At 38.2% G+C, this 11898-nt stretch overlaps 1 long non-coding RNA gene and 1 pseudogene across 1 annotated transcript; both read left to right on the plus strand.

Annotated features, from left to right (window-relative positions):
* The first annotated feature begins 1412 nt into the window (after window positions 1-1412).
* On the plus strand, window positions 1413-2094 carry LOC119543214 (annotated as a pseudogene).
* Window positions 2095-9095: 7001 nt separating this feature from the next.
* Window positions 9096-10381, plus strand: LOC119541956. The gene is made up of 3 exons (XR_005218389.1): window positions 9096-9145; window positions 9743-9878; window positions 10253-10381. It is a non-coding gene; the product is annotated as an uncharacterized LOC119541956 (long non-coding RNA).
* The last annotated feature ends 1517 nt before the right edge of the window (window positions 10382-11898 follow it).

Consider the following 11898-nt stretch of genomic DNA (forward strand, 5'->3'; position numbering starts at 1 on the left):
TCACATTCAATGTTATTACTATGAAAGCAGTTCTTAAATCAACTATCCTATCCTTTGGTTTATGTTTGTCAGATATATTTTTCCCCCTCTCTATTTCCTTTAATGTACCCTTACTAAATCTCTTTAGTTCTGAACCTTTCTCCATACCTCTCTCCCTTTTCTTTGTTTCTTTGGTGGTAGGGCTCCCTTTAGTAACTCAAGTAGGGTTGGTCTCTTGTTAGCAAATTCTCTCAGCATTTGTTTGTCTGTGAAAAATTTAATCTCTCCCTCAAATTTGACGGAGAGCTTTGCTGAATAAGGATTCCTTGGTTGGCACTTTTTCTCTTTCAGAATTTTATATATGTTATATCACTGCCTTCTCACTTCCATGGTGGCTGCTGAGTAGTCACTGCTTAGTCTTATGCTATTTCCCTTGTATGTGGTGAATTGCTTCTCTTGCTGGTTTCAGAACTTGCTCCTTCTCTTTAGAATTTGACAATCTGATCAGAATATGTCTCGGAGTGGGTTTATATGGATTTATTCTGTTTGGAGTTCGTTGTGCATCTATGTGTATGTTGTTTAGCAGGTATGGGAAGTTTTCCCCTACAATTTCTTTGGATACTTTTTCTAGACCTTTACCCTTCTCTTCCCCTCTGGAACACCAGTGATTCTTACATTTGTGTGCTTTATGTTGTCCATAATATCCCTGAGGCCCATTTCAATTTTTTATTTTTTTCCCTATTCTTTCTTTTATACTTTCACTGTCCATTCTAGCCTCTTCCAGCTTGCTGATTCTCTCCTCAGCTTTCTCTAATCTAGTACTGTGTGTATCCAGAATTTTTTAAATTTGATCAACAGTTTCTTTTATTTGCATAAGATCGTCTATTTTTTATTTCCTTTTGCAAATTCTTCTTTATGCTCTTCTAGGGTCTTCTTCATGTCCTTTATATCCTGTGCCATGATCTTGTTGTTTGTCACTAGTTCTTTGATTATTGCTCCAAGTACTGTGTCTCCTCTGATCTTTTGATTTGGGTGTTTGGATTTGGGTTATCCATATCTTCTGGTTTCTTCATGTGCTTTAAAATTTTCTGTTGTTTTTGGCCTCTTGGCATTTGCTTATCTTGATAGGGTTCTTTTAGGATATGCAGATTTATTTGAACAATTACCTCTAATTTGCCAGAGCTATAGCTCGGTGGTGTGCACTTTCTGTGAGTTACCAGAAGGTGGTGCCTGCGAGTCACCTATTATCCTCAAGCCTGTTCTCCCCAACTTTGTCTATGTGGTGAGTGGGGATCCAAATCTTGTGGGGGTCTGATCAGTGCATCAAAATTTTGTGTGTAGTTGGTGCTGCCAGCGCTGAATGTGGGGGGTGTGTGGTGGTTAGGGAGGGAGGGTGGCTTTAAGAATCATATCTCCCAGGCATTCCTGGAGACTTAAAGCTCTTGCAGCTCTTTCCAGCCAGTGCTGTGCTATGGGCATCTCCCAGGACAATTGGCACAAGTGCCGCAAGACCGGAGGCAAGAGAAAACCCTACCGCAAGCAGTGGAAGTATGAGCTAGGATGCCCAGCTGCCAGCACAAAGATTGGCCTCCGTCACATACACACAGTTCAGGTGCGAGGAGGCAACAAGAAGTACCGTGCCCTGAGGCTGTATGTGGGGAACTTCTCCTGAGGTTCTGAGTAATATTCGCAAAACAAGCGTCTTCGATGTTGTATACAATGCATCCAATAACGAGCTGGTCTGCACCAAGACCCTGGTGAAGAACTGTATTGTGCTCATTGACAGCACACTGTACCAGCAGTGGTACATGTCCCACTATGCTCTGCCCCTGGGCCACAAGAAAGGGGCCAAGCTGACTCCTGAGGAGGAAGAAATTTTAAACAAAAAAACAATCAAAGAACATTCAGAAAAAATACGATGAATGAAAAAGAATGCCAAGATCAACAGTCTTCTTGAGGAGCAGTTCCAGCAGGGCAAGATTCTTGCATGCATTGCATCGAGGCCAGGCCAGTGTGGCCAAGCAGATGGCTGTGTGCTAGAAGGCAAGGAGCTGGAATTTTATCTGAGGAAAATCAAGGCCCGGAAAGGCAAATAATTCCTCCCTCCCATGCTAGCTCATGTAATAAAGGTTTGTTCTGTGAAAAAAAAAAAAAAAAAAAATGTTGCAGGAGTCCAAACCTTCGGCTCCGTCTCCCCACAGTCTGTCTCTGCTGCAGACCCACAAGTCCCTGGAATTGGTGATGGGCCCCTGGGACTTCCGTGTAGGTCCCACCTCTAACGGTCTCCATGGGTGAAAGACGGTGCAACATCGCAGGTGAGCTCAGTCTCCAAGGGAAGCTCTGGGCAGCTGCGCTTTGCAGGGGCATTCCCAGCCTGCTGAGAGTTTGGCTGTACAGGGCGTGGTAAATGCCCCCTTCAGCGGACCTCTACCTTCCTAGCCCCAGGACAATTAGCTGTGAGTGTGCAAAAGGCTATTATCTATGCCAGATACTGAGGTGAGTGGCTGGGGTTTGGACAGCACTTTCCACCACACTTGAGTGCATGGTGTAGCTCTGGGCTGCGGTGCTATGCAGGGGCGTTCCCAGCCCGCTGAAATGATAGTTGTATGGGGCATGGTAATTTCCCCCTTTTCACGGACCTCCACCTTCCTAGCTCCGGGACAATTAGCTGCGGGTGTGTGAGAGGCTATCATCCATGCCAGATACTGAGGCATGCCCACGGGTTGTGGGGAAGTAGCTCCCGCCCCGCTTCACTGTGCGGCTCTTGCTGCTGGATCCGCAGCTGCTTCTGGGTTTTTAAAACTAGTTTGACTCCAAATGCCAACCCCCGGTTTCTGCAGACCGCGGTGTGGCTGCTGGTTCCCCAGCAGGCTCACTCACTGGTTTCAGAACGCAGACTCTCGGATTCGCCAAGTGCACAGTCCCGTGGATTTTGCAGACCTTGTCTGGTTGGTGTAGCACTGGAACTGGTATTCTGGAACACTTTCTGTCTTTTATCTAGTGTTTTTCATGGAGACATTTTTTGCCCTGACTCTCCTAATCTGCCATCTTCCAAAGCACTCAATAGTTACTGAAATGGAAGCGAAATCTCAACCTCGTTTAGGGCTTTGTTTCCAAAGGCAGTGAGAAGACAAGCCCTGTTGCACAAAGGCTTTTCATTTTCAACCTTTTGTTTGAATCATGTTTTCTGATGTCTTATTATCCAAAGTAAGTCATAAGGCCAGTCCCGATTCAAGGGGTGGGGAAACAGACCCCACATCTTAATGGAAGTTGCTGCAAATAATTTGTGGCTATTTATTTATTTTTGCCATCTAATACAATGGTTTAAAAGTAATTTGAAGTACATAGCAGTGCTTGCTGCTAGTCAGATGATCACACCAATGGAGCCCAACACATTCTGGGGTGCATGGGTCTTTCCAGGCCATACTATACATGGTCACTTTTTAGCATAAAGGAGAAAGCTGGTGATTATATAGTTAAATCAGACAAACCAAACAATTCAAGCATTAAAAAAAAAAATCTCCTTTGAAATCTGAATTGTTGGTTTTCCCATTACATCAGCCAGACACCTTGTCAACTGTGTTCTTTGTTTTGTAGGCATTGGATCTGCAATTTAAAATACTGCCTCTTTCCTTTATCCCTATGCTCAAAACCATTCCCTCAATCCTTGGAAATATACCCAAATTTCCTTCTCCTTCTTGATGATTATATACTTTATAAAAGACTGCTTTGTCATTTAGATTGCATATTCAGAACAAAGCATTCTGCTTGCCTGAATGTTTTTATGTTTTCTTAAATAAGGAAAATGGAAGCTATACAATAGCTGCTATGGTAGTTGTCATGGGAGAATTACCTAGTTTTAGCAACACAAGATGTCATGTTTTAAAAATCTGGTAAGAAATAATGAAAATATATCCTTTAACAAAGTTCCGCTGAGGACAACTGAACAGCTAAAATACTTAGCTAGGCAAATTCAATTATAAGCTTTCTAATTCAACTGTGCACTCACTTTCAGGATCTTGCAAAGTGACCCTGTTGACCTGAAAGAATGAATGTACACTTCAAAGAATGAGCAGATTATTTGCTTCCCATCAGCAGACTTAAGTTCAGTATTTTCATGATTTGGACAATAAGGCTTTTAAAAGAACATAGTTAAAATGTTAATCACTAGTCAGAGAAGGAAAAGGTACAACTCAAACTTATTTCAGTTCTAAACAAATTCTGCCCTGCAGTGTTTACATACACAATTGATTGCTTTCCTCAGTGAATGTTGTACAGCCACATGTCTTGGAGGAATTTGGCTCCATTCAATTTTCTCTTGTTAGAGAAATGTTCCAGTTAACAACAGACATTTTTCAAACATCTCAAGAGTGATATAAATATCTGGAAACAGTGTTAATAGTGGAAGTATGCTGTTTTATCAAGTGAATAACTATGTTTACATGCTTTGTAAATGCTACAAAAACACTCTAAAAATATTTGTTGTCCTTTTTTGTACTTGTGTACATAATACATAAACACCCACTAATACATTCCACTATACACCAAATGCTTTTGCAATGTGTTGGACTGAAAATAAAATAATTTTGGTAATGGTCATCCAAGATCAGAGTGATTTTTTTGTTTTGTTTGTTTGTTTTTGCTTTCTTACCACTAGAATCTAGGCACAGTGTACCAATGGTATTTATAGTTCCTTGAAAAGATTATTTCTGATTATCAATGTAATATACACCCAATTTAGAAAATGTTATAAATGGAAAGAAGTTTGAAAAATAAAACAGAAAATTATGCATAGTCCCATTACCCAGAGGTGGTAGTCTTTAATTTTTAGCATGTTTTTTCTTGTCCTTTTTCTATACATATAAATAAATACAGAAATATGATAATTATATATATATATATATATACATATACATGATTCTATGTATAAAAGACAATATAGCATAATGATTAATATTGTCAAATCATTTAAATTTGAATCCTGGCTCCTCCACTTTCTAATTTTGGTAGGCTTGGCAGTTTACTTCTTATCTCTGTACCTCAGTTTCCTTAGCTGTAATATGAGGATAATATTTGTAACTTACTTTGTAGGGTTATTGTGAGGATTACATTAATACATATAAAGCACTTAGAACACAGTCCCTAGCACATTATAAGTACTCAATATTATAAACAACTTTTATTTATTACATAATACTAAGCATTTTCCAAAATAATTTAAAACACCTAATGAACATATTATTTAATATAATATTCCATAGGATAGATTTATGTAACCATCCCTGTTTTTAATTAGTTAGGGTATTTCCAAATTATCATTATACATATTTCAATGAATATCTTAATCCATAAAGTTTTGTCAGCATTTCAGTTTATTTGATTAAATTAGATTCCTACACATAGACTTAGATAGCTAGCCTCCAGTATGGTCCCCAGTGATACCCCTCTCCTGGTACTCAGATTCTTGTGTAACATAACCCCTTCCCTCACATATTTAGTACAGCTATGTTTGTGTAACCAATAGGATATTGCAAAAAGATGATGTGTGACCTTTGAGGCTAGTCACAAAAAAGGCTTCAGGGCTTCTCTGTTCTCTCCCAGCTGGATCACTCACTCTAGGGAAGACAATTGACAGGTTGTGAAGACATTTTAGCACCCCTATAGAGCTGTCCATATAGTATGGAACCAGCCCTGCCGACTGCCATGGGAATGAGCCACCTTGGAAGCAGATCTTCCAGCCACAGTCAAGCCTTCAGGTGACTGAAGCCCTGGCCGACAGCTTGACTGAAACCTCATGGAAGGCCTTGAGCCAGAACCATCTCGCCAAACTGCTCCCAGGTTCCAGGCCTGCAGAAACTGTGAGATAATAAATGTTTTTGTTCTTTAAATTACTAAATTTTGGGATACTTTGTTAGGGAGCAATAGATTAATAATCCATAGACAGACTGGATTAAAGGGTAGAATATTTAAATACTTGATAAATTACCAAATTATCATTCCAGCAATTTATACTGATTAACTCCCCTCAGAAGTATATGAGAGTATTATTATTATACTCTCATCACCACGGAGTATTGATTTTTGTAATGTTTGCAATTTCATAGCAAATACAGGGCAATTTGCCACTTATAAGTATGCTTTTCTTTGATTTTTAGTGAGGTTAACACATTTTTCACGTTTCTTTTCCATTTGTATTTACACTACTGGGAAACTTCCTTATGTATAATTTGCTCACTTGGGGTCCAAGTGTTTTTTCTTAGTGTTTTGTATGAGCTCTTTATATAAAAAATATATTAACCATTTCTTATGTGTTAGGAATACTGTTTTTCAACTGGTAACTTGCTTTTTTAGTTTTATGTTTCATGATATAAATGTTTTAAATTTTCATGCAAATAAACTGAATATCTTGTGTTTAAGCTTAGAAAGTCCTTTCCTGTTCAAAGATAAGATAAATATTCCTGTTATAATTTTTTTTTGCTATATATTTAGATCTTTAATTCATCTGGAATTAATTTCTTTTGATTTTTTTGATTAGTGATCCTTTGTTATATATTAAGTTCTTTAAGAATCTAGTGCTTGTTTCTGTCCTCGTTCTTTTTTCACCAACAAACTTTTGTCAGTATCACTTTGTTTTAATTATTGTAGTTTTATAATGTTTTAATAACTGGAGGGACTAATTAGTAGAATGACCTTAAGAAGTGTAACCTCATGATCTCTGAAAGCCACAAGAACTTTCTAGGATGCACTTAAATGCTATTTAAAAATGTCTAAGAGTGGGGTGGCTCTTTATATAAGAATATGAAAGAAGGCAAAATTTCATCCAGATGTGGAGCTGGCCAAGAAAACATTTTAATGTTCTAGGAACCAAAGAAATTTAAAGTCAAATCAAGTGTTCTAGCTGCCTGGGGGTTGCAGACTTCCACAAATAGAAGAAAGAAAGAGATTCAAACCCAGGGATGTCGTAAATTCTGCTGCTTCAACAAAGTTTGATCAATAGATTCGTTTTCATATGTCTTTGTTAAGCTATAAGAAGTTTAAAACAATTCAACTGTAAACCAGCTGAGCCTCGAAAGCTTCTGTAAATAATCCTTTGATAACTTAAAAAATTTCTTCCTTGGTTGTAAGTTTCAAGTTTTCATCATCTTACATCAGTTTCTGCCATTATAATTTTTCTGTTAATCATCCATTTTATTGAGTTTTCTGATTTATCTGCATGTACTAATGTTTGTTATTTTATAATTTAAATATTTTAAACATATTGCTCATTTATTTATGTTTTCTCTCCTTTGTGTGTGTGTGACCTGAATTTGATGGAGGGGTGTTTATTTTGTTTGTGTTTTACCTGCTATTGGAGTTATCAGTTTTACTGTTATTTTCTTTAATTTATTTCTATTTTCTCTTTTAGCTGTTCTAATTTCATGAGGTGAATAGTTGGATCCTATTTTTGTTTTTTTATTTTTAACAAGGAAACATTTAAGGTTATGAACTTACCACTGCATATAGTTTGGATATAGCCCTAAGCTAAGCTTTCTATGTTATTGTTCTTGTTTTCATTATTTCCTAAATAGTCTAATAATATATTTCTATTTTCCTCTTTGACTCATATTATTTTACTTTTAAAAAATGAGATCCTGACTAAGCAAATCACTAGTGCCTCTTTTAAAAGAAGTTGAACAACTCTTTTGTTCTAAAAATAACTTATCAAAATTGTGCCGTAAGAGAATTTTAGGAAAAACAATAGAAGTGTTGCACTGAATCATTTATTTAATTTATTTGATATTACTTCCACATGGCCCAGATTAAATCAATTGGTTTTGAAATTTTAAGTTTTATGTCATTTAACATTAAATAAAGAGTGTAAACTGAAAAACCTAGGGAAAGGGAAATTTTTGACAACTAGTTTGTACTGCAGAGTCTACTATCTTGCATCCATGATTCAAGGAGAAATGTAAGTGAAACAGCTATTTCATCTGCCTAGAGTACAAAATAAGCAGCATATGTGGATCTTGGTAGTGGAGACGTACAGAATACAAAAGCCTTGAGAAGGAGGTCGTGTGGTTAGCATGACTCCAAATTTTGAACCTGCAGGCTTTCACAGTGGTCATTTCAGGCTACCTGTGCACATACCGAATCGCTGGCATGCCTTCGGGGGTTCTCCTACAAAGTCGTCAGCTGCTGCAATGACCTCTGCACCCTCATGGGAATCACAAGAACTCTTGGGGCCCATTAGTTTGAGGCACAGACTAGAGCATCAGTCTGTACCCTGCTTCCTTTTCTTCTATGGCCAAACCAGTTTTAGGCCTGGGTAAAATTACTGCCCTGCTAAGAAAGAAGCTAGCAAAGTAGACAAAATACCTCCTCCTTTAGGCACTTTGCTCCTTGTATCCTTGCTTCTGAGGCCCATCCTGATCCCACAGAGTCCCTGGTCACTTCCTGCTTCACTGGCTCAAAGAGGAGAGTAGATGAAGTCAAAAGAAATCACAATGTAAAAAGATTGATGGAATAATCTCATTGGCAAGCAAGAGGCCATTCCTAACTTCTCTGCAGTGCCCAAGGAAAGCTTCACCTTCCTCAGGGCTCTGATTTTGAATTCCTGAGCCACAGCTTAGTCTCCTCTTCCCAGAGAGTTTGTGGGTCACAGATTCCTCGCATGTGACAAAGAGCAATGTCCTGAGGGTGAGGACTCCTCAGATCTAGCGCTATCGCTGTTGGACTGTTGATGGATTATCTGTGTGAACTTTTGAAAACCATGTAGCTTCTCCGGTTTCATCCCAGTTTCATCATTTCAAAAGAAGATTGGTTTGATGATCTCTGAGGTCCCTTTCTGATCAGAAATCCTTCGTTTTATTTTCAGGAGTTTGGTTCAGAAATGCAGCCTGTGATTTGGCATCCCTACTTCTCTGGTATTGTCATCTTGCTTACTTTCACAGAGGCCAACATTTACCAAAGTCTTTCTCCTTGTGAGGCACTATGTTAGATGTTTTACATGCTTATAGGCATTGAAGACTTACAAGACTCTTTCTTATGCCTTCTCCATTTTATAGGTGAAGCTTCGAGAGATTGTGGAATTTATCCAGATCATATAGCTAATAACTGGTGTATGAGATTCAGAGCCAGGTCAACCTGACTTTAGAGCCAACGGCCTCCACTTTGTACCTGATTCTTTGTATGTTGCAATTGATTCTTCTTCTACCCTGCTTGCTTCCAATTATTTTGTTCTTGTCTTTACCAAGTAAAGAAATTAAAGTGAGAAAAAATAGAAACCTTTCATGTATTAGAAGGCTGTGAAGTTAAAAAAAAAGCAACAGATATAATTCTATTTAGGATAGAAAAACAAAAATAATACAAAATTTCACATGGCAAAAATTGAGAATATAGCTTTTTCCTCAACCTCCTTATTCCTTTTTGAAAAAGAGGGTTTTCTGTAGCTAATGACACTACAGAGGGCATTAAATCAACCGGATAAATCATATGTAAACATGGTGTTGATAGTGTGTTCTATTCTCAAGTTGTTGCCTTGTTTTAATAAATGAAATCAAACTCAGATATATCACATTTTTTACAGCTCATCATGTTGTGGCTTCATTCATTGCAAAAGCATTTAAAGTAACTGCAAACTAATATATTTCTAATTATCGCCCATGTAAATTATGCCTTTATGTTTCATATGCCAAACTTGACCATTTTATAGATCATGGAAAGTTTGAGTTGGAGAGGAACTCACATATCATCTCATCTGGTTCTCTCTTCCTTAACATGCAAGTGACATAATATCTGTGAATGCACTGGAAGAACTACTGCACAAATATGTCAAATGTTCCAAAATGTTTGGAGAAAGAAGATTCTTAAACTCACTCTAGAATTTTATTTGAGGACTAATGTGCTATCTTCAATGGCAAGTAAGTAATACTTAAGTAAAACTTTAATAGAAAGTATCTTCAATGGAAAATAGTTTTAAAAATATGCTCATATTGACAAGACAGATTTATACACAATTAGTATACATACATGATACTGAAGCTCAGATTAGAAGCTAAGTGGAAAGTTATTTATCTGTAACTGGCTCCCTCTAGTGAGAATTGTTTAACATTTCATGATTCATGTATGTATCTCCTTTGAACTGGTATTTATTTTAAGAACAGTTTTAATTTTTAGAACTGCAAATTTTTACTTTTATAGAGTCCCAGATTGAGGACTAAAGGATTTACTTTTCATTTATTTATTTTCTTTTCTTCTGTTTTTATTTAGAATTTACTTTTTTTTTGTTTTATAGGACCTATGTTAGAAATTAATTTATGATGAAAAATAACCCAAAGATGCACATAAGTTGGCTGTGTCTCAGCATCATAATTTCAACTTTTTGGAGTAACAATAGAATTGATGTTAAAGACAAATCATGGTGGAAAATTAAAATATTGACTGTCCTTGAGGTGAGAAGTGGGAGTGAGGAATAAGAAAAAGGCGTTGAGGAAATTGCTCCAAAATTCAGGTTGTGAAGAATAATATTGTTACATAAATGAGTTGCATGCACTTGCTTTTTATTTGCTCCTTTGGAAACCCTCTGAGGAAGGTATTATTCCCTTATTTTGCAGTTCAGGAAACAGCCTCGGAGCTGCTTGCAGGGCATTCTCCATTCAGAGGTGTGCCACCCAGTTTCCCCTCAGAACCAAGGTGCTCTTTCCTCCAGCTGCTGGGGGTGTTGTGGGACGATGCCCCCCCAGCTGTGTTGCTCTCTCAGACTAGTCCTCAGCTAAAGAAAGATACTTTGCCCGAGGTTATGCTCCCTCCTCAGGGACAGCGCTCATCCAGTGATTGACTGATGTGGGGGGACAAAGATTTGTCCATGTTCCCTCAGTTTGGGTTATCTCCAAGGCTGGGATATCCCAGTTCCAGAACTCCCCAGGGGATCCATTGAGATCTCTGTTGTAACTGCAACACAGGTTAACTTTTCTCTCTGCCCAATCCTTTACTCCTCACAAATGCTCTTTGTGAAAGCAATCCCTAATTACCTCTGCACAGAAATCTCTACATCTCAGAGTCTGTTTCCCGGGGTACCCAACCTATGACAGTTAGTACTGGAAGTGGTTCTAGGAAGTCATCTCTACAATGGGATTTTGTTGCTAGACTGGGCTGGCTGAAATAAGGACCCCCTCACCAGAAGTAGGTGGAGCACTACTAGCCCCAGACAGGAAGTTCCAGTAAGAGTTAAAACTTTTACATGTGGTAAACTGGGATAGGATACTGGTGGAAGGGAATGCATTGGCAGCTGCAACATCAGGTGTTTGAGAGTTGCAGGTGAAATAGTAAATATAAGAATTTTGGAGTCTGTGCTTTGGAGAAAAGCAGCAAGGCACCGATATAAGGTTCTAATTCCTGCTTTCCATTGTTGTTATTTGTGTTTTTTTTTCCTAACATGTGTCTTTAGGAGATGTCATGACGCCTTTCTAAATCAAGATTCCAAGAGCAGGTAAGCCCTACTGCCCTATGATATACACTGCATGGAATTCATAAATTCTCCCCCAGCATCTAGAACTGTGCCATCCATTCGAGGATTGAGAAATGGCCACTCAAATCAAGTGTGTTCAGAGGTTCAGATGAGGTACTCTCGGTGAGAAAGGCTGCAGTCTACTCATTTCCTTAACCTTTTCTTACCTTTTCAAACAATGATTGACTTTTCCCCAAAACTCCTCAAGGAGGAGCAGCCCATTCTCCCACATCTCCTGTTTTTCAAGCTTTGCTGTTATCCTTTCAGTAGCTATCATATCTCTGTTCTTTCATCCTCAACAAAAATTCTTCTTCCCTTTCGTATCAAAGCAACTCCTTCTAGGGAACTGTCTTCTCTTTTTGAAGGTTTTCTCTGACGCTGCCCTGTTGGCCACATCTAAAGTGAGTTCCCTATTCATTTGCCCTCCTGGTCTT

This window comes from Choloepus didactylus, chromosome 8 (assembly GCF_015220235.1).
Source record: "Choloepus didactylus isolate mChoDid1 chromosome 8, mChoDid1.pri, whole genome shotgun sequence".
Taxonomy (NCBI): domain Eukaryota; kingdom Metazoa; phylum Chordata; class Mammalia; order Pilosa; family Megalonychidae; genus Choloepus; species Choloepus didactylus.